Here is a 23,963-nt window from a genome sequence, read left to right as displayed (position 1 = left end):
CCAGGACTTTCTTCAGGGCAAGGATGTAACTCCCCTATGTGAGTGAAATTACTGGGATGGGATGTCCCTATCCTGTCAGTATGGTGGGGGCAGAGTAGCTGCTCCACGTGATATTCCGTAAAAGTGGGTGTGTGTCAACTGCCAGGCTCCATCTGAAAAGGAAGGTAGAGACAAACACCATATAAAAATATCAGCGGTATAATTTCCGCCGTGTTCATTTCCCCTTTCGCGGTGTAGTGATATCCGCAGGTGGACATGCGTGGATTCGTGCGCATGCTTCTATTAAGAGGAGTGTCCTCTTTATGTGCCACTCAAGACCAATTCACTGTAACATATCGTTGTATATGTGACAGGCATTCTGTGGTAGTGGCGATTTTATTCGCATCCTAGCGATATCAGCGTGATGTCTGATCTTGAAAATAGCGTGCACCATGTGTCTCCAGTCTCTATTGCACTTATAACGTAAACACATTGATCTCGTTGATTCCAGAAACCTATCTACGAGTTTAAAAACATTGATGATAGATATACACACAGGCACACAACACATTCACTCATGCACAGTTTTTATACATTACCCAATTCGGGGAGGTTGACTGTATCTCACAGGACCAAAAAATCAGAACGGGCGGTCCTGGGGGTAACCGTGAATGTGGGTCAACGAGCAGAATCGGTACGTCTGCCATTATGTGTAAAGGGGATCCGGATAGGTAGGATCGGTTATGGCGAGAGCGGTTCCCGCAAAGGTAGAGTCAAAAAAATATATATTATCCATAATAGTGCTGTCAAGGAGTACTTACTTAATTAAGATCGGTCACCCTGCCTGCTACCTATTTGGCTCTGGTCCTCGGCTTTCGCATGTTCGTAGCGTTGGTGTGGCGCTTAAGTGTTGTAGAAGCGCGGTGAAATATCGGACTAATTGAGGCCCCGCCCTCCGGTGAAGGAAATGACGTGAGGCGTCATGACGTGCATGACGGACGTCGGAAATCGTGTGAAGGGATTTGTAGTTTATTAAATGGACATTGTAGTTTGGTGTCACGGACTCGTCGTGGGTCCATAAAAGTTTCAGGAGTTTTGGAGTGAATCATATTAAGCACTCGTGTGTGTGGTTAAAACGATGGTATTTTAAAACCAGATTCTGTTGAGAGGGGTGTAATCAAACAGGGCCAATTTGTATGCAATCGTGGGTGGATATAGATTGCATTCTATGTGATGGTACGTAGTCCGTATTTAAACATACCGCTTGATAGAAGTATATAAAAAAAATTTTTTTTTTTAATTACAAATTTTATTTATTTTTTTGTTTTTTTTTTGTTATATGGAAGACACTATTCAGTCTGCAGGTCTAATAGCAGTTAGAATCCTACAATAAAAAGGGATGAAAAAATGAAGTCGGTGATTCTAGTATATACATACTTAGTAAGAATATTCAATTATATATGTATATAAGCGATACTGTGGAAACCCGTCTGTCCTAAGTGTAAGGATACCGATGTAAGGATATATAAGACGTGGTACCACATAGGCGGCTCATCGTTATCAAGTGTATACATCAGTGAAGGCATGATAGATCATTAGGATGTTCATAGAAGCCCATAGGTTATATAATTCTATCCTTCACTCAAGGCATGGTGTTTAACATTGGTGAAACAAGAATATCATTTGTTCAGCTGGCTCCATGGTATACAGTCATTGAGTCCCTTTTCATGCGTTTTCAAACGATACACCCAGCGCTGTTCCCTGTCCAGAAGTCTTTTCTGCAGATTTCTGATGCCATTGATTTTCTCAATGATTGTCCATCGTATATCTGTGTCTTTGTGTTGTTTTTCCATGAAATGTGCTGTTAGTCTGGTAGCTGTGATCATACGTCTGATCGTGCTTCTATGATCACTTATCTGTATTTTTATTTTGCGGCTGGTCATGCCTATGTAAGACAAATCACAGGGGCACTTAATAAGGTAGATAACTGCTTCTGAGTTGCAGTTTGTATGTGACCTTTGTTCCCATGGGGTACGTAAGCCAAGTTCCAGAGTTTTGGTGTGTCTGGTGAATTCACAGGCTACACAAGATCCACATGGATAATGTCCGGTTACTGGCGGTGTATTCCATAATGTCGTTTGGACGTCGCCCACGGTTCCATATGTGTCTGTGTGGACTAGGGTATCTCTTAGACTGCGTTTTTTTCTAAAAGAGAACATGGGTTTTTCATACGTGAGTTTGTTGGAGGTAAGGATGGACCATTTCTTATTTATTATTTTCTTCACATCATTTGAAGATGAATTGAATGTGGTGACACAAATCATATTCTGAGGTTGTTGTCTTTCTTGAGTTTCAAGAAGGGCCTCTCTGGGATTATTTCGTGCTCTTTTCTTGGCTTGTTCGATGATTTTGATTGGGTAACTTCTTTCTTTAAGTTTGTCTGTGAGTATTTGTGCTTCTTTTCTGTAGTCTTGGAGTTCGGAACAATTTCTACGAATGCGTAGGAATTGTCCTACCGGAAGATTCTCCCTAAGAGATCGTGGATGGGCACTATCGAATCTCAACAGGCTATTTCTGTCAGTGGGTTTAGTGTATAGCGAGCTGCTCAGTGTACCATTTTTTGCAATGATATTGATATCTAAAAATGGAATTGTTTCTCTATCTTTGTTGATAGTGAATCGTAGGTGTGGATTAAGTCCATTAGTCCACAGAGTGAAGTTCGAAAGACTCTGAGTATCACCTTTCCATACCATGAAGATATCATCGATGTATCGATACCATTTGCAGATGTTGTTGGTATATGGGTTTGCGTTCCATATATGTAAGTTCTCAAAATGGCTCATGTATAGACATGCTATACTAGGAGCAAAGGTGCTGCCCATAGAAGTACCATGGATTTGCCAATACAGCTGGGTTTCGAATTTGAAGAAGTTTTCTGTCAGTGCCAGTCTTATTAAAGTAATGATCCATTTCCTAGGTGCAGTCCATTGCCAATCTTCATTCTCCAGGAGTTGTTCAATGACTTCGATGCTTCCAGTCTGGGGTATACTAGTATATAGTGCTTCTACATCTAGACATACTAGGAAACAGTTCATCGGATCATACTCGATGTTGGTCAAAAGATTAAGGAGATGTTTAGTATCCTGTACGTACGATGTTATACGTTTGACCAGAGGGCGTAAGAACCAGTCAGTATATTGGGAAAGTGGTTCAAGGATAGATCCGATCCCGGAGACTATGGGTCTGCCTGGAGGGGGTGATTTCCCTTTATGGATCTTGGGGATGGTATAGAATAGTGGAATTCTAGGTTCCTCTTGATTCAAAAATGTGTGTTCTTTCTTAGTAATCCATTCCTTTCCAAGGGCATCTGATGTTAGTGTCGATATAGTTGCCTTGAGTTTTTGTGTGGGATCTCGAGTAATTTTTCTGTAGAATTTGTTATCAGCCAGAAGAGTGAGGCATGCTGTCTTGTAGGCAGATGAACTTTGAATTACTGTTGCACCCCCTTTGTCAGCGGGTTTGATTATTATTTCTGTTCGGTTTTTCAATTTTGTCAGGGCCGTGCGTTCTTTGTTACTTAAGTTGTTAAATGTATTCATTCTGGGTTGGAGTTCTTCTACTTCTTTAGCAACTGCTTCTTCGAAAGCTAGTACCTCTGGGGGCATCATGCTCGAGGGTGGGTAGAATGTTGATTTTAGTCGTAAATCAGTATATTCTCCATCACTGACAACTTCTTCCTTGTCTTGGAAGAAAATCTTGAGTCTGATTTTCCTAAAGAATTCCCCAAGTTCACAGCGTAACTGGAATTTGTCTAAGTGGGTAGTTGGAACGAATCCAAGGCCCCTTTCCAAGACTGACATCTCATCTGTAGTGAGGGCTATATCTGTTAGGTTTACTACTAGTCCCTCATTGTGCTTGTCCCCGGTTGTTGTTGGTCCCTGGAGTTGCTCCTTGTATTTGGTCCTGGCCTGTCTTCCTCCCATTGTAGTCTTCTGTTGCCACGTCTTCCTCGTTTCCCCCTCCTTCCGCCCTGGCCTAAAAAATGCTGATTAAATTCAGGTTGGAAGTAGGGTCCCACTGGATATTGTGGTGGTCCTTGAAATGGGACTGGGCCAAATGGACCAGACCATGGGTATAGTTGTGGGTGTCCAAATCTCTGATTATAGCCCCCTCGTCGAGATCTTCTTGGTTTGTTTTGCCAATTCTTATATGAGCCATCACTAGACCAACTGTCTTGTTCGGAATCAGAGGATCCAGATTGGTCATTCCGTGAGGACCCTGTATCGGAATTGTCCTGTCCTTTGTAGTCGTCCTTTATGTAAGGGTATATTTTCTCATGGCTAAATTTCTTGAGGTCTTTCTGTAATTTGGAAATCTTTTTTTGCATGAGGTAATCCTTGTGTTCAGTGATCTCCTTGTTTACCTCTTCGAGCTTCTTTTTATAAAGTGATAACTTAATTTCTGTAATGAGATGGTCCTCGCTGGTTTTGATTTTGACTAATATGGCATCTGACAAGCGCTTGGCTGTATTGATTATCAGGATAAGCCAATCTCTCGAACAGCGCCATGCGATGAGTGACCACTCTTTTTTGAATAAGGGATCATCCAGGAATATCCTGGGTGCATTCGAAACCAACAAGCCTGTTGGTGCTATATTCCCACGGAGATATTCTGTCATGATGGCTCCGTGTAGGAGAGTTCTCATCTGGCAGCGCTTAAGTTCTTTTAGTTCATCCCAATTCTGTGCTTGGGATAGACTCTGACCAATATTTGTGTCTGGAAGCAATGATGGTCCTGCTAAGATAGCAGATGCCATCTCATCTGTATAACCAATCCCTAGTTGTTCAGCCATGGCAGGTATGTGGTGTGTGTATGTTTACTTTAAATCATAAATATTCTGGTGACGATATTAGTTACAAGAAACTAAAGAAAACGGTGCTGAGCTATTTTCTATTATATTTTATGAGAGACAGTTCAGTTCTCAGGTAAAGGTATTCAAACCCACAGCTGTGCGCTGCTCAATAATCTATAACACATGTTGAGTGAATGTGTTGTGTGCCTGTGTGTATATCTATCATCAATGTTTTTAAACTCGTAGATAGGTTTCTGGAATCAACGAGATCAATGTGTTTACGTTATAAGTGCAATAGAGACTGGAGACACATGGTGCACGCTATTTTCAAGATCAGACATCACGCTGATATCGCTAGGATGCGAATAAAATCGCCACTACCACAGAATGCCTGTCACATATACAACGATATGTTACAGTGAATTGGTCTTGAGTGGCACATAAAGAGGACAATCCTTTTAATAGAAGCATGCGCACGAATCCACGCATGTCCACCTGCGGATATCACTACACCGCGAAAGGGGAAATGAACACGGCGGAAATTATACCGCTGATATTTTTATATGGTGTTTGTCTCTACCTTCCTTTTCAGATGGAGCCTGGCAGTTGACACACACCCACTTTTACGGAATATCACGTGGAGCAGCTACTCTGCCCCCACCATACTGACAGGATAGGGACATCCCATCCCAGTAATTTCACTCACATAGGGGAGTTACATCCTTGCCCTGAAGAAAGTCCTGGACCATTTTTTGGCCCTTTTTTGGACTGAAACATGTCGGCACTAGGGTCCTAGGACCATAACACTCCTATAAAGACCCACTTTTATTTATTTTAATTACCCAGACAGACCCAAAAATAAAGGGAAACTGGGGATCTGCCTGAGGTATTTTATCTAGTTAACCCCCTCTGTCTTTAATATATTAAAAGCACTCCCAACACTGTGGTCGAGCCCACCCGGACTTTTAGGGGTCTGGGTGACCCGATGATGAAGCATGACACCACTAGGGTGTGTGAGGGTAACTTAAAGAAACACTTGTCTCCCCCACGATCATGGTTGGGTTAGGTACAACCTTTATTTCAGAATCTTTCATTTTCCTCTTTCCCTCAGTTTATTGGATCCTTTTCTAGGTCCATTAGAGTATTTTTTGTGAATATAGTTACTTGTAGGGAGGATATACTCTACACATTTTTACCTCTCATACCCTTTAGGTCACTGGAACTTTCCAGCGCCTTGTTGTGTTATAGACTGGATGAATAACCACATATACGTGCAGTTCTGCGTGTTTTTCAATCACTTTGAGATTAATCACTGCTAATTAAGCATTGAGTAATTAACCACGGTGTGCTAGGTTTAAAAAAAAAATGTTTTTGAATTAATGTCACATGAATGTCGAATTCTCCTCTCTTAATAAGAAGGGGCAGGGCCATCAGAAACAGGTGCTTGTAGCATATGGGGCCTGGAATGACGTTTTGGTTTTTGCCCTGGGCCCCACAAAAACCTCTGACATGACTGCAAAGGAGGTCCTAATTATTCTACTACATACCTGCCAACTCACACGGTGACACAGTGTGACGTACGATATTGGCTCCCATCACATGGTCTCCCAGTGAGGAGCCAATATCACACGGTGGCAGGGAAAACAAGCTGAAACCCACAGGAAATAGTGGTTTTCCAGCTAATTTTCTGTGGCTTTTGAGCTGCTGACGTCCATTAATGGGCGTGAAAACACCCCAGGAGCATGAGCACCAGCGTGAGCAAGCTTTTTTTGGGAGAGGGAGTGTGGAGGGAGGCAGTGTGAGGTTCAAAAGTGACTCATAGGTACTTCTCAGCCCCCAGCTGTGCCCACCTCAGGGCCCCGCCCCCTCCCCACACTGAGCTTGTTCTTAAAGTTGGCAGGTATGATACTAACCGCCTTTTCTTTTAATGCACTGGGCATTGTACCTTTAATCCCACCCACACATTCAATGTCAACTACACCTACACGTCATCCTAACTCTACGTTACCCTTACCTTATTAGAAATTCTCCTGTAGCTTTGTTCTCCAATTTTATTTTAACCCAAGATGTTTTCTTGAGTTTTTCCACCTGCAAAAATAAGTCACCCTACATGCATGTGCTGGAGAATTGCCCATGGAACACAATATCGATTAAATACGTCAAGCGGCTTTGTTTATCTTTGACCTTAACTGTAGGCGTAGGCTACATGTAGCCCTGTTTACTTCTAATTATAAGCATATCGGTATCAAACAGATTTAGATCAGATACTAAAAGCCAATAGATTAGCAGAATGGCTTTTGGGAACTGACACAATAAGAACTTTTAATTGAACCTTTGACACTAGGGGACAGAGCTAAATTGCAAATTATCTAGGGAAAGTGCACCAAATATAAAAAATGGAATACAATACAGGTGGCGGTGGGAGATCTCAAATACCTGGGTGTATTCTTGTCGGATGTGCCGGCCATATCTTGGGAGCGGAACTTGGCACCGGTCTGGGAGCGCGTTCGTACAGAAATTAAGACCTGGTCATGCATGCCCTTAACAATTTATGGCAGGTCGGCAATCTTCAAAATGGTTGCGCTCCCCCGCCTGCTATTCCAGTTACAGAATCACCCGTACCCGATCGCGCCTAGATGACTCCGGCTGGTGAATTCGATGCTGGGGCAGTTCCTTTGGGGGATGTGGCGGTGCGTGTGGCGTTGCATACGTGCTTTCTCTCCACTTACTGTGGAGGTCTGGCGACCTCAGATATTCTATCGTACTACCAGGCCCCGCACCTGTTAGTTTTTAATGAGTGGTGGTATGGGGACAGGAGGGACCCGGCCTATGCATTGGAGCGACACCTTATGGGGCCTCACACTCTTCACACAATTCTCTACTCAGCGACGCTGCGTGGTACGCTACCACCGGTGACAAAGGTAGTATTCCAAATTTGGCGGCAGTCACTAAGACGAATGGGGTGGTGGAATACCCTTACTAGAGAAACTCCTCTGTGGCACAATGGACGCCTGCCTGATTTAGCGGCCTTGCAGGGCTTTCGGGGATGGGATGCCAAAGGTATTTCCACCCTGGGGGATGTCGTGCGGGATGGGTCCCTTAAGTCCTTCCGGGATCTACAGGTGGAATTTTGCATGCCCAGGTCCCAGTTCTATCGGTACCTCCAGCTCCGCTTTGCGCTTTCCCCCAGCCTGGAGGGCCTTGACTCTCTACCCGAGTTTAGCCCGTTGGAGGCGAAGGTTTTCATGGGGGATCTGGAGACCAAGAAGATCTCGCAGATATATCAGTCCCTGGTCACTCACAGTGCTCCTACGCTTGAGAAGTTGCGGGGGTGTGGGAGGAGGATGTGGGTACGCTGGAGGAAGAAGACTGGACGGAGGCCCTAGCCGCCCCCTGGGGAGCAGCCATAGCGATGCGTCTCCGCTTCCTTCAATTTAAGTACCTCCACCGGGTTTATTTTACTAGGGTTCAACTGTGGCGGCCGGGATTGATTGCCTCCCCGGAGTGCCTCCGGTGTGGCGGGGTGGAGGGCACATTCCTGCACACGGTTTGGCAATGTTCATCACTAGATCGTTTCTGGAGGGGGTATTCTCCTGCCTATCGGAGGTTTTAGGGTGGACACTCCCACGCACACCACAGTTCGCCCTGCTGCATGTGATGGAAGGGATCGGGGGCAATGTTTATAAATGGCATCTTATGCAGCTGGGCCTCACATTGGCGAAACGTGATATAGCCAGGAGGTGGAAGGATACACGGGCCCCCTCGGTGGCCATCTGGAAAAATGGTCTTGACTTCTGCATGGGGCTGGAACAGACAATCTTTGTGGCCCGGGGATGTCCGCGTAAGCACTACAAAATATGGAAGCGGTGGGCGGACTATAGGGGTTTCTGGCTGGAGCCTCCGATCGCAGCAGATGAGGGTAGGGACGGGGAGGTTGGGCCTGGCACAGGGGGGTGGGGGTAGCCTGGGGTGTGTGTGTGCTAAGACTGGCACTTTCCTACTTCTGTTCTGGTTTCTCGTTTATTATTTCCTTTAGTCCTATATTATCAGCTGGAGGACTGGTCTCAGGGGTCATTGCGCAACTCGGGAGGTGTGCGGGGGGGGGGTAAGTTGGGGATGGAGGGTCCGATATCCTAACAGATACTCAATGTCAAATATTTTGGTTGCTTTGTTTCACAAAAAGGTCAGTTGCTGTCCTGCAAATGTATAAACTGATACGGCAATGGCCTCTGGGGTACAGAGCCCTGCGTCTTCTGTGCAATTTGATAATAAAATTTGTTTAAAAAAAAAAAAATGGAATACAATATATAGAGAGGGCATGCACCTGTAAAGAGAGAGACTAAACGTCGAAATATAGCGAAAAAGAGACAGTGTCTCTACAGAGAGTGTACACAACAACACATACGATTAATATTACGCTGTCACACAGTGGCACTATAGCACAGTGGTTGTACATGTATGTTGTGTTGAGACAGGAGTGTCCCTTGCATGGTATACAGGCATGTATCCATACTCTAAGTTCCTGACTGCATGTGTATCTGGTATCCTGACTTGTATTTTGGCCCTGGTGTCATGCTGATTTAGCATATGCACAGAGGCCTAGGCCTCACTTTGATAATGCGAGGTTCATGATCTGTCCTATGACACGGTGTAGGAAGGTGGAATCTGACTATATGGTTGCCCCCACTTTTTTCCTGGTGTTTGAATGGTTTTTGACTAGTCTGGTTGGGATCCTGCTATCCAGGACCCCAGCCTATCTGCTTACTCCCTTAAATGATTGGTGTGCATATTAGATGCACTAGTGATTGGATACTGTGGTGCCTTATGAGCCCCTAGTATATGGTACCTTAGGTACCTAGGGCATTGGTACTTCACAGGCCTACCAGGGGCTGCAGCATGTATTATGCCACCCCTGGGAAGCACTCACAATCTGACACCACAGGCCTGCTACTGCAGCCTGTGTGAGGTAGTGTTAGCACTCCTCACAGAGGTATAGGTTCCTATATCTCACCATACACACACATATAAACCTATCAGTCACCCCTATGGTAGGCCCTATCAATCCCAAGGGCAGGGTGCATGGTTTACCAAAGGGGGGGGGGGGGCGTGCTTCTGCCTGAGCAGGACCCCTCTGCAGCTGGCAGAGTCTATTCTCTGCTACTGTTTGTGGATGCGGTTAAACCATATACTCTTAAGTGCATTATAACCTCGCGGTAAATGCTAACTTTGGAATGACTGCATCAAAACATGTCGTGTTTGGTGTCAAACAACTTGGAATCCTACCCCCACACCAGTAACTGGTGTGGGAGTAGGATCCCACCCTTCTAGAGGGGACGACATGTACACACTGTACTACACAGTAGAAATCATCTAGAGCCCTGGCATCACAAAATGGATGCCACCAGCACAGACACCGGGCTGCCCTCCTGCTGCTGACCGAAACTCGCAGTGGAGGGAGCCCAACAAAGGGTTTCCTGTCACAGGGAGGTGTCACCACCTTCCTGTCAGGATTTAGTGGAGCTGGGTGGGTGCACTCTTAGAGTGCTTTGAAGTCCTGCACTGGGGGAGCAGTAGGCTCCTCTGTATATATGCCAGCTTAAACCGGTTCAGGGGCTACCTGCCCCTGCTCTGGTGCGAAACTGGACAAAGGGAATTGGGTGTAACCACCCACTACTCTGACCCTCCTAGAGGAGTGGTCATAGAGCTAGTCCCTCCCATCTTTTCACTATAAGATACCACACATTGCCAATGCAATTTAGATTACACCTGGACGACGCTCTACGAAGAAGAATCCTGGCCCTTCAACTTTCTACTATCTCTAGAAGACCGAAGGATCTCCCTTGGAGTCAAGGAGTGACTCCCCTGCTTGGCAGGCACCAAAAGAACTGAACAACGGTTGCAAACTTTACCGCTCCCGCTGGAGCCCGAAGTCCCTGCATCCCCTGAAGCAGATTTCCTGACCTCTCGATGGCCATTTTGAGTCCCCAGCGAAGCTGTGGCATCTGGACCCCACGAGTGACGAGGAACCGCGATACCAGGGAACCGTGCATTGATTTCGAGTGCAAGCCCTAAACGACGAGCTACAATCTTGTGCTTTGGACCACTTGTTGTCCAAGTCCCTAGCAGGTCTGGAACCAAAGATCAGCGGCCTACCTTGTCCCGAGTGACCGTGGGCTGTTGATGAAGTTTCCCTGCAAAGGCGTCTTCGCGGTTGCTTGCCCGTTGGCTGGCGACTCTCCAGAAGACTTTCTCATCCACTTCAAGGGCTCGCCTGGTTGCTCTGGGCCTGCCCTCACTTACCCTTGCTGGGTAAGTCAATCAGACCTTGCTGGTCTAATCCATCGACAATCTTCCATCCACACGAGACTTGCAGTTGCCAAGGTTTGTTGGCTCCAATCCGAGTGCCGACACAGCCAACAGCTGCAGACGTCGTGGGACCCTCTGAGCCCAGCTGCTGGTCTTCATCGATCTCTCCTGGACCTCGTGAGCGGAGAGACAAAACGACATCCGCGACCTGAAGAGACGCGACAGCTGTGGTCATCTCTCCTGCTGGCCACTGGTCACTGGCAAGAGACTCTGAACTCTGTCCCCTCAATTTCTAGGTCGCCTGCAACTCCAATCCATCATTGGATTCCCGCGGACACTCCTCTCGACGACACAAGCAGCAAGTCTTCAACGATCTCCATTGAAAACAGCATCGCGACCCGACACCAAAGGACACCTATGTACCCGGCTTCCCTGGGTGAGGTAACTCTGGAATTATGGTGCCCAAGTGTGCATTGGCTATCGAAGTACTTACCCTGTAAGTTGTTTGCTTGTTGTCCACTCCGAAGTGCCCTAGAACTGTAAATTACAAACCGCGACATTTTGCCATTGAAACGCATTGAAAACCCGCGTGTGTGTTTAGACACTGCACGCGTCTCCTGGGGGCTGGCTACTTACCTGCTAACACTGCAGAAGTGAAGCCCCAGCGATTCCCAAGGCCCTAGGCCTCTTCATATTGCAAGTCGAGTTTGTGAAATCACTATTTTTGTATATAGTCTGGTACGCCCCTAGGGCTACAGCCATATTTGTGCTTAATTTATTGAGAACTGTTGATCTTTTGAATGTTTACCTGGCTCTAATCTCATAAAGAGATTAGTAGAGTATATTTAGAAATGAATACATATATATTTGATATATATACCTGTGTGGTGTCTTTTCATTTGGTAATTCAAGAGATTATAAGGTAAAACAAGCTGCTTTACATTCCTCAGAGACTTAGCCTGAAGGCTGCTCTCCACAGCTACCACTAGGATAGCTTTCTTTAAAAGGTTGTCTTTAAACCTATCTACCAAGAGTCGAATTGGACTGGTGCAAGGTGGCCACTATAACTAGTGACCAGCATATGCCAGGCCAACTTCTCACATTGGTGGGCAGCGTGTGGAATTCCAGCTTGCCATTGTTTTACCAGAAAATCTCTATTTGAATTACTAACTGAAAACCACTTAAGGTACTCAAGGTACATATAAAGTCAAGCTAGTATCAATAAGTTCTACTGAACTTAGAGCTGTTTGTGAAGGGACAAGCACACCCTTGCTACAGCTCAAGCTAGGTCCAGTAGGCCTCAACTAGTGTAGGTAGTACAACACTGCACAACACTAGTATGTCTCACCAGGGTGGAGCCAGTGGGTCCACCCCATCTCAGTACAAAGATATAGCCTACACTGAACTGAAGGCTTTATGCTTTGAAAGAAATCTGAGGGTGGGCAGGAGTCCCTCATCACAACACCTGATAGATCTGTTAGTAGCAGATGACCTGAGACAAGCTCTAGGAGCTAGTGGGTCTGCATCAGGGGGTGGGTCACACATAGTCTCTGGGTCTGATGACGACAATCAAGATGACCTGGACTCTGTGGGTGAAGGGCCAGACCCAGAAGGGTCTGAAGAGAATAGAGGAAATCTCCCTAAGAGAGCTGAAAGAGTGGGAGACAGGCCTAGGTCCCTCTCAAGGGACTCTGACAAGTCATATCACTCTGGAAGAGAATCTATTCCACAGAGGAACTCCAACTTTCCCAGGGAGACCTCCTCTGAAAGAAGGTTCAAGATGCTCCAGTATGAGGAAGCTAGTCTTGCCCTCAGAACCAAGCAATTGGCCTTAGATAGGGAAGCCTTCGAGCTCCAAAGAGCTTCTAAGAAGGAGGGGTTAGATACCCCTGGTGGCAGCAACAGTGTCCCTAGAGGCAGAGATTACATGCCAGATCATAGGAACCTGTCCAAGGTTGTTCCTCCCTACCAGAGTGGGGATGATATCCACAAATGGATAACTGCTATGGAGAGGGCCTGTAAAGTTCAACAGGTCCCCCAGAAACAGTGGGCAGCAATCTTGTGGCTCTCCTTTTCAGATAAAGGTAGAGACAAGCTCCTCACTGTTAGAGAAGAGGATGCTAATGATTATGAATCCCTGAAGAGTGCATTAATAGATGGGTTTGGCTTAACCACTGAACAGTACAGGTTCAAGTTCAGAGACACCCAGAAAGCACAGACTCAGGGTTGGGTGGACTTTGTAGATTGTGCTACCAAGGCTCTGGAGGGTTGGATAGTTGGCAGTAGAGTCACTGACTTTAAAGGATTGTATAATTTGATTATGAGAGAGCAGATCCTTAATAATTGTCAAAACCAACTCTTACACCAGTACCTGGTGGACTCTGATCCGACCTCTCCCCAAGAATTGGGAAAGAAGGCAGACAAATGGGTCAGAACCAGGGTTAGGCCCAAGAACCAAGGTGGTGACCAGAAGAAAGATTCCACTAAGCCCAAAGAGAAAGGTGGGGATGATAAAACAGAAAAGTCCTCTGAAGGGCCGCAAAAACCCAGTTCTGGGGGTGGGTCCCAAAATCCTTCCTCTTCCAATAAGAAACCATATTGCCATGTGTGCAAGCAACCTGGACACTGGAAAACTGACTCCAGCTGTCCAAAGAATGGCAATAAAGAAAATGTTCCTCCCTCTGCAGCTCCAACACCTCCTGTTACTACCAGTAGTAATCCCCCAGGTGGTGGGAGTGCACCCAAAAAATTAGTTGGGCTTTCTTGGGGAACTCAGGTGGACTCTGGCCTAACCAGGTCCCCTACACAAGCAACTCTAGTCTGTGATGGTGGCATGGGGTTTGCCAACTTTACCATGAGTCCCAATATCTTGGGCAGGTACAGACAAGAGCCCATGATCAATGGTCAGAAGGCTGTGGCCTACAGGGACACAGGAGCCAGTGTCACCATGGTGACAAAGAGACTAGTGCCCCTAGAACAGCTTTTACCTGAGTTTAGCTACCAGGTGACCAATATTGATGGAATTAGGACAGACCACCCCATGGCAGTGGTAAATCTCAGCTGGGGAGGGGTCACTGGCCCAAAGAGAGTGGCAGTGTCCCCAACATTGCCTGTGGATTGTCTACTGGGGAATGATCTGGAAATCTCAGCCTGGGCTGAGGTAGACCACAATGCCCATTTAAGAATGTTAGGCATCCCTGAGAGAGTGGATGAGACCCTGAGGGCCTCACCTCCACCCCAGGAGAAATTAAGGGGAGTGAAGCCTGAAACTATGGATCACTCCACACAAACAGAGAGCATAGGGGGTGAGGAACAGTCCTCCCCCCACCAGACTAAAGGTAAGGGTCAGCTTTCTAAGGGAACTGCCCCTGCCCCTTGTGAAGTAACTGCCCCAGAAGTGGTCAGGCCTGTCCTGGCCACAACTCTGATGGCAGGGGATCCTTCCAAGGTGGCACCCAGTCTGGAGCAGGTATCCTGCCCCTCTCTACCCTGCCTCAGTCAGCCCAGGGCTGCAGAGGTCAGGGAGGTCAGTGGACCCTTAATGGGCCCCTGTCCAGAGGAACCCCCTCATCAGCAGAGAAGGGACACCCAGCAGAGTAGTTCTAGCCAGGTGAATATTCCTCTACAAACTGAGGGATACCCCTTACCCCTAGGTACAGGTACCCCACAGATGGACTTTGTTGGGCACAGGGAAACCTGGGGCATAGTTGCCCCAGACATTCCAATGCCCTCCACTACTCCAACCAGAGGGGCCCAACCCCCAGCTGTAGGCAGCCAGAGGTTGACCCTTAGGGCCAGATATGACACAGTCATGGACAGAAAGGCTCCCATGGTGACCAGTGTGCTGAGGAAGTTGAGACCACCCCAAATAGGGCCTCACTTCCACACTCAGACACCCCACCAGCCTACTTCTGTACCAGAAAACAATACAGGTAATTTCCCTAGACTTTGGAGAAACTCCAAAACCCCTTGGGATAGGATTTCCCAAGTGGACCATGAGACAGGGAGCAACCATGCTAGTGCAGGTTCTTCCTTATATGGCCACTCAGGAAATAAAGGCTTAACTGGGCAAGGTTAGCCTTATCTCCTTTCGTTTGGGGGGGGGTTATGTAGGAAGGTGGAATCTGACTATATGGTTGCCCCCACTTTTTTCCTGGTGTTTGAATGGTTTTTGACTAGTCTGGCTGGGATCCTGCTATCCAGGACCCCAGCCTATCTGCTTACTCCCTTAAATGATTGGTGTGCATATTAGATGCACTAGTGATTGGATACTGTGGTGCCTTATGAGCCCCTAGTATATGGTACCTTAGGTACCTAGGGCATTGGTACTTCACAGGCCTACCAGGGGCTGCAGCATGTATTATGCCACCCCTGGGAAGCACTCACAATCTGACACCACAGGCCTGCTACTGCAGTCTGTGTGAGGTAGTGTTAGCACTCCTCACAGAGGTATAGGTTCCTATATCTCACCATACACACACATATAAACCTATCAGTCACCCCTATGGTAGGCCCTATCAATCCCAAGGGCAGGCTGCATGGTTTACTATGTGAGGGGGTGCTTCTGCCTGAGCAGGACCCCTCTGCAGCTGGCAGAGTCTATTCTCTGCTACTGTTTGTGGATGCGGTTAAACCATATACTCTTAAGTGCATTATAACCTCGCGGTAAATGCTAACTTTGGAATGACTGCATCAAAACATGTCGTGTTTGGTGTCAAACAACTTGGGATCCTACCCCCACACCAGTAACTGGTGTGGGAGTAGGATCCCACCCTTCTAGAGGGGACGACATGTACACACTGTACTACACGGTAGAAATCATCTAGAGCCCTGGCATCACAAAATGGATGCCACCAGCACAGACACCGGGCTGCCCTCCTGCTGCTGACCGAAACTCGCAGTGGAGGGAGCCCAACAAAGGGTTTCCTGTCACAGGGAGGTGTCACCACCTTCCAGACAGGATTTAGTGTATTGGAGCTGGGTGGGTGCACTCTTAGAGTGCTTTGAAGTCCTGCACTGGGGGAGCAGTAGGCTCCTCTGTGCATATGCCAGCTCAAACCGGTTCAGGGGCTACCTGCCCCTGCTCTGGCGCGAAACTGGACAAAGGGAAGTGGGTGTAACCACCCACTACCCTGACCCTCCTAGAGAAGTGGTCATAGAGCTAGTCCCTCCCATCTTTTCACTGTAAGATACCACACATTGCCAATGCAATTTAGATTACACCTGGACGACGCTCTACGAAGAAGAATCCTGGCCCTTCAACTTTCTACTATCTCCGAAGGATCTCCCTTGGAGTCAAGGAGTGACTCCCCTGCTTGGCAGGCACCAAAAGGACTGAACAACGGTTGCAAACTTTACCGCTCCCGCCGGAGCCCGAAGTCCCTGCATCCCCTGAAGCAGATTTCCTGACCTCTCGACGGCCATTTTGAGTCCCCAGCAAAGCTGTGGCATCTGGACCCCACGAGTGACGAGGAACCGCGATACCAGGGAACCGTGCACTGATTTCAAGTGCACGCCCTAAACGACGAGCTACAATCTTGTGCTTTGGACCACTTGTTGTCCAAGTCCCTAGCAGGTCTGGAACCGAAGACCAGCAGCCTATCTTGTCCCGAGTGACCGTGGGCTGTTGGTGAAGTTTCCCTGCAAAGGCGTCTTCGCAGTTGCTTGCCCGTTGGCTAGCGATTCTCCAGAAGACTTTCTCATCCACTTCAAGGGCTCTCCTGGTTGCTCGGGGCCTGCCCTCACTTACCCTCGCTGGGTAAGTCAATCAGACCTTGCTGGTCTGATCCATCGACAATCTTCCATCCACACGAGACTTGCAGTTGCCAAGGTTTGTTGGCTCCAATCCGAGTGCCGACACCGCTAACAGCTGCAGACGTCGTGGGACCCTCCGGGCCCAGCTGCTGGTCTTCATCGATCTCTCCTGGACCTCGTGAGCGGAGAGACAAAACGACATCCGCGACCTGAAGAGACGCGACAGCTGTGGTCATCTATCCTGCTGGCCACCGGTCACTGGCAAGTGACTCTGAACTCTGTCTCCTCAATTTCTAGGTCGCCTGCAACTCCAATCCATCGTTGGATTCCCGCGGACACTCCTCTCGACGACACAAGCAGCAAGTCTTCAACGATCTCCATTGAAAACAGCATCGCGACCCGACACCAAAGGACACCTATGCACCCGGCTTCCCTGGGTGAGGTAACTCTGGCATTACGGTGCCCAAGTGTGCATTGGCTATCGAAGTACTTACCCTGTAAGTTGTTTGCTTGTTGTCCACTCCGAAGTGCCCTAGAACTGTAAATTACAAACCGCGACATTTTGCCATTGAAACGCATTGAAAACCCGCGTGTGTGTTTAGACACTGCACGCGTCTCCTGGGGGCTGGCTACTTACCTGCTAACACTGCAGAAGTGAAGCCCCAGCAATTCCCAAGGCCCTAGGCCTCTTCATATTGCAAGTCGAGTTTGTTAAATCACTATTTTAGTATATAGTCTGGTACGCCCCTAGGGCTACAGCCATATTTGTGCTTAATTTATTGAGAACTGTTGATCTTTTGAATGTTTACCTGGCTCTAATCTCATAAAGAGATTAGTAGAGTATATTTAGAAATAAATACATATATATGTGATATATATACCTGTGTGGTGTCTTTTCATTTGGTAATTCAAGAGATTATAAGGTAAAACAAGCTGCTTTACATTCCTCAGAGACTTAGCCTGAAGGCTGCTCTCCACAGCTACCACTACGATAGCTTTCTTTAAAAGGTTGTCTTTAAACCTATCTACCAAGAGTCGAATTGGACTGGTGCAAGGTGGCCACTATAACTAGTGACCAGCATATGCCAGGCCAACTTCTCACACCCGGAGAGGCACACTAAGCGTGCCCTAATAGTAGACAGCAAACACAAAGAGATGATGGACGGAGTGCTGAAACTTTTCAAACACTCACCCCCAGTTACAGATCTGGGTTGAATCGATCATCATTCTTTAGCTCACTTTGCCACCCCAGTTCAGACACAATTATATGGAAATCATTCTTGACCCTGTGCCTCATGGGAACAGTCATGCCCGAACTGCCAAGCCATGTCTTCCCTGGACTGGAAACAATCATCCTGGGACCGGTTTCGGGCTAACAGCCCTCATCAGCCAGGCTAGCTTGAATCCAGTGGCAAAGGGAGCAAGGGACCCACGTCTGGGCATACCCTGCCAACTTAGAGCGAACAAAGACCTGGCTTGGCCGTTCGGTCTGAACTGTTCCCATGAGGCACAGGTGCAAGACTGATTTGCATATGGCTGGGTCTATACTGGGGTGGCTTGGTGAGCAAAAGAACGATGGATTCAACCCAGATTTCTCGACTGGGGGTGTTAGACCTGGCACCTTGGCGTGAGTTTCCCTTCCACTTTTTTGATGGTGTGCCTCGATGTTTTGCTGGTGTTGTCCGCTCAGGGCACTGCGCCACGGCTAATCCGTGCCGCAGTGCAAGTGCTCCCTAGGTAAAGTGTACCTGTAATTGATATTCATGATTGGTTTATTGGATTTACTGTCAGTCCCCAGTAAAGTGCACCTGGGGTGCCAGGGCTTGTGAATGCCAATGCTGCTGGTGGGCTTGCAGCGCTGGTTGCGCCACCCACAGAAAGCGGCCTTGTAAAATGTGTCTAGGGTCTGCCACCACAGACCCTGCATGCGGTCTGGGACTGTCGCGCTGACTGTGCAAGTGCCCCCACTTGCCAGTCCCTAAACCTTCCCTTACCTACATAGTAGCCACCCCTCCGGTAGGCCCAAGGGCAGGGTGCATTGTAGGCATAAGGTAGGACATGCCCTGATGTGTGTGGCATGTCTTAGTAGTGAATTACAGCCATTTTCGTTTTTCACTATTGAAGGCTACCTGCTCTCCATAGGCCAGAATGGGCTGCTGGAGTCACTACACGCTGTGACCCCAGTGGACTCAGAGAGCATGGTAGAATGTCAAGTTTAGTATGCCTGAACTCAGAATAATAAAATACTTCTTGTAGTCAAGTTTATTTTAATATCCTGGGTTTGTAAATACTACTTTTAGAAAGTTAGTATTTACTGACCTGGCCATTTCAGTCCGCCTCTGCTGTGTGTGTGTGTTCTGCCTAGCAACAGTAAGGAGCAGGGTTGGGGAATCCCCAGAGACAGGTTGGCTGCCAGGTGGTGGGTAGAGAGATTACACCAGGATGGGTGGGAGGAGTACACCTTGACTCTTGAATAGACCTGTGCTCTGCCACCACAAAGCCGGCTCCGCACCCTGTGGAGCGGCTGATGTCTCTGCCCTGCTGCTGAAAGGAAAGAGCAGAGTCACCATAACAAAGTGCTCCAGAACTGGACTGGGCCAGGCCCAGGCCCCCTGGCGCGAAAGAACAAAAGAATCACTGTATAAAAGTAGGAGCCTGGCTCCTAAGAAATCGGAATCCTGTTTTACCACAAAGAACCTCTGCCCGACTAGAAGGAGAAGAAGACGCTGGAGGAGCTGGCCTGCTGCTTGCCTTGCTGAGAAAGGAGAGGAAGAGACTTGCTGAAAAGACTTTGCTGCTTTGTGCTTGAACATTCTCCAAGGGCTTGATCTGAGCTTGCCCCCTGAACTGAACCCCAGCACCAGTGGGTTCTATGTGCTTTTGCTCGTCCTCCAATTCGAGCCGTGTGTTCATCCCGCTGGAAAGAGACTGCGCCCCTCATCGCCCCTCCTAGGGCCGTGACACTCAGGAGCTTGCCTGCCTCAACCCCGTGAGAGCCCCGCTCCGTCCGGAGCCGCTCTCTGTCCCCGGGCTAGGTTGCCTGCACCCCTGTCACCGCCTGCCACTGGAGCGCGCTGAAAGCGCTGTCACCCCTCCCGCCGGAATCCTTCCAACGGTCGTGATCTTCGCCGGGTCACCAGCTGCACGGACCGTGCCCTGTGACCCCGCTTCGTTATCCTTGGAACACCCCCAGGCCGCGGCGCCCCTGCTGTGGAGACCCCCCTGCACCGCCGTGCTAAGGGTCACTGGCCGCGCCTGCCTACTTGCCCACACCCGCTGATTGAGGACCCAAGAACACTTCCCAAGCTGAGAGTCGCACCGACCTGTGCCGACCCTCCACATCACTAAAGGAGTTCCAGTATCGGGCTCGGGGCCCGCACCGCCTTATTTCCCCGTTATCCTCACCGCACCGCACGCCCGTCTCACCTCCCGCCGCCCCGGAGCTGCCGGGAGGAGCTGTGCACGGCGCAGGCACGCCCACGACAGATGCGTGAGCCGCGGTAGGCCTGAAGTAAGTCAAGACTGGAATCCCTCAAGTGACATTGGTAAAAGACTAAAGAAGTACCCGCTTAAAGAACTGCTTGCCTGCTTTATAACCTGGTGGCATCCAAACAACGTTACTAGTCTTGTGATAAGTCTGCATATTGCGATAACTATTTTTATATAAAGGAGCGTATTTTCACATACCTAAGCCTGGTGTCCGTTTCTGGGGGGATCGATGTGATTACTGTGTGTGTGATTATAATTGCTTAACCAACAACGCCTGAAGAATCGCCTTGGCTGCTCACGCCACGCACCTAGAGGGTGAGCAAGGGTCATTCCAAAAGGGGTTATCCTTTGCCCTGACGTGGAGGAGAGGGTCCCTGCTTGACACAAGGACCTCCTTGCGCCAATCAGAGATCCCTGAGTCTAATATTGTTGGCAGCGGCTGGGATTTCGGATTTGCATTTGTAATTTGCATACAGTGAATTATTAATGACCAGATAGTGAGAGCAGACCAAGTAACGCAGCCACAGGTTTTCATTTTCGGAACTTTGTTGAGACATCGACCATTGCGTCAGCCAGGCCTGGCTCACTCCCTGCTGGAAGAGCACTCTCTGTGATTTCTGGAATAGATGAGGTGGATTGGGAGGAACTGGAGGGATTCACAGTAGAGGAATTGAAAGGCTACAGTGTAAAACTCCGAGTTCCCCATGCTGGATTCAAGAGGAAGGGCCAGTACACCAAGGCGTTGAGAGCCTGGAAGGAGTCAAGAGACCCACAGAATGCGGGGGACATCGTTCCACCCGACAACCTTGGGGAGCCCAGCAGAGTCCTGTCGCCAGAGGAGCTGGCAGACAGGGCGCATGCAATGGAGATGGCAAAGTTGGCAGGACAAATGGAAATGGAAAAGCAGAAGTTGGCCTTGGAGGCACAACAACGCCAAATGGATCATGATATTAGATTGAAGGAGTTGGAGCTGAAGGCGAAAAGTTTGGACACCGCTCCTTCTGGTGGCAGCACTCCGCCGGTGCAGGTAGAGTCCAAGGTGTACATCCCCAAAGATGTAGTAAAGGAGTATTTTAGAAAGGATGACATAGGGCAGTGGTTTAGAGCCTATGAGGTGGCCATGTCTTCACACCGGGTCCCTGAGAAAGACTGGGGAGCGGGGTTGTGGGGAAGGATCCTTGCTGAAGGGCGTGACACACTGTTAGATTTACCCTTAGATCTCCAAGCCTCATACCCCCATATGAAGGAAGCTTTAATGACCAGGTATGGGTTAACTCCTGAGCTATATAGACAGAGGTTCAGGGAGACTAAGAAGATCCCTGAGAGTACGTATGTGGAGTATGTAACTTTTTTCTGCAGAGTGATTATCAAGGGTTGCTTGATTTAATTGCATGGGAGCACTTGTCCAGTCAATGTTTTCCTGAGCTACGCCAGCACCTGATTGATAGCAAGCTGTCCAACCCGAGGAAGCTTGCTGAGGAGGCGGACCGCTGGCTCAGCACCAGGGTCCACAAGGGTCAAGTGGGAGACTCCGCCAAAGGTGGGCAGGGTCCCCAGCAGAAGAGTGGGGGGAACAGGGGTAAACAGAAGGGGTTCCAAAAAGGCCCCCAAAGTAATTCCCAAGGGAACCAGCAGAAGGGTTCTCAGCCTCCCCCACCCCCGCAGCAGAACGGGGCCCCGACAGGTAGGCCTGTTCCAAAGGGGCCCTTCAATTGTTACAGGTGTGGTGACCCGGGTCACATTGCCTCTGATCCTAAGTGTCGCCTGTTTGGTAAGACAGCACCCACTGGTGCTCCACCCCGGCAAGTAGCTAATGTTAATTTTGGGGAGGAGGTAGCAGTCCAGGAGGGTGGGGGTCCTGCGCATATGACCCTAGTCTCGCTAGGAGACAGTGAGATGGTCCCTGAAACCTACTTACCCTCTAACACTAAGAAATATGGGCAAGTAGTGACCATCAATGGAAAGAAGGTTGAGGCTCTTAGAGATACAGGAGCCAGCGTGACCTCGGTGAGGCAACACCTGGTGTCTCAAGAGCAGATTGTACCCAATGCCTACTGTAGGGATGTCAATGCTGACAACATAGAGAGTCGTTGTCCAATGGCTCAAGTTCCCTTTGAGTGGGGGGAGGTCTCTGGTACACTACAAGTCGCTGTGAGAACTGACATGCCTGTAGACTGTCTGCTAGGGAACGACCTGGAGAGCTCCCCTTGGGAAAAGGTGGAGAAGACCACGCATCTGAGGATGGTGGGTCTACCCGACTGGGCGTGCGTGACCACCCGGTCCATCGCAGCCAGTAGGGGTGTTGAGAGGGTCCTGGAGCCTGAGGGAGAGGTCCAGGAACCGGCCTTAGGGAGAAGGCGCAGGAGGCGCGGGAAACCGGCCCCCGAAGTTCCCACGGCCCAGGAGGAAGCAGACCCTGAGGGGGATGCCCTGGAGCCTACCGGGGAACAGATTGCCGAACTGGGAGACCTGCCTGAGCTGACCCATTGGCAGCAAGAAGGAGGTCCCTCCAGGGAGGAATTCTGCAGGGAGCAGAAAGAATGCCCTTCTCTCTTGGGTATGCGGCAGCAGGCTGTAGACCAGGCCAATGGTGTTCAGGCCAAAACACACTACGTGTACTGGGAGAGTGACCTCCTGTATTCCGAGCCTAAGGCTGCTGAACCTGGGTCAGCCCGTGTGCTGGTGGTACCCCAGAAGTTCAGAACCTTCCTACTGGGGCTGGCTCATGATGTGCCTTTAGCAGGACATTTGGGGATGGACAAGACCTATGACAGGCTTGTCACCCACTTTTACTGGCCCCAAATGCACAAGAATTCAGATTCCTACTGCCAAACCTGTCAGACTTGCCAGGCAAGTGGTAAGAGCGGAGGGAAGCACAAGGCTCCTCTGCAGCCCTTCCCCGTGGTCGGTACTCCATTCCAGCGAGTGGGTATTGATATTGTGGGGCCTCTGGACCCCAAGACAGCCCTGGGCAACAGGTTCATCCTGGTCTTGGTGGACCATGCCACCCGGTACCCTGAAGCCATCCCTCTGAGGACAGTGACGGCCCCCGTGGTGGGATGAGCACTGATGGGAATTTTCTCCCGAGTGGGATTCCCTCTAGAGGTGGTGAGCGACAGGGGGACCAATTTCATATCCACATATATGAAATCCCTGTGGAAGGAGTGTGGGGTAACTTACAAGTTCACCACTCCTTACCACCCCCAAGGAAATGGGTTGGTTGAGAGATTCAACCGAACCCTCAAAGGCATGATCATGGGCCTAGACGGTCCAATGAGGCGTAAGTGGGACGTCCTCTTGCCATGCCTGCTCTTCGCTTACCGAGAGGTGCCACAGAAGTCTCTAGGGTTCAGCCTCTTTGAGCTTCTGTATGGTCACCCGGTAAGAGGACCTCTGAGTTTGGTAAAGGAAGGCTGGGAGCAATCTCCCAGGAAACCTCCCCAGAATGTATACAGTTACATGCTGGCCTTCCGAAACCAGACTAGGCGTTTCAGGCAACTTGCTGAGGCAAATCTGGAAGCCAGCCAGGAAGAGATGAAGCGGTGGTACGACCGGAATGCCAGTCTGGTAGAGCTTCAACCTG

The sequence above is a fragment of the Triturus cristatus genome, chromosome 1_1, assembly GCF_964204655.1.
Source record: "Triturus cristatus chromosome 1_1, aTriCri1.1, whole genome shotgun sequence".
Classification (NCBI taxonomy): domain Eukaryota; kingdom Metazoa; phylum Chordata; class Amphibia; order Caudata; family Salamandridae; genus Triturus; species Triturus cristatus.
The sequence above is the reverse complement of the archived record's forward strand: the minus strand, read 5'-3'. Positions refer to the sequence as shown.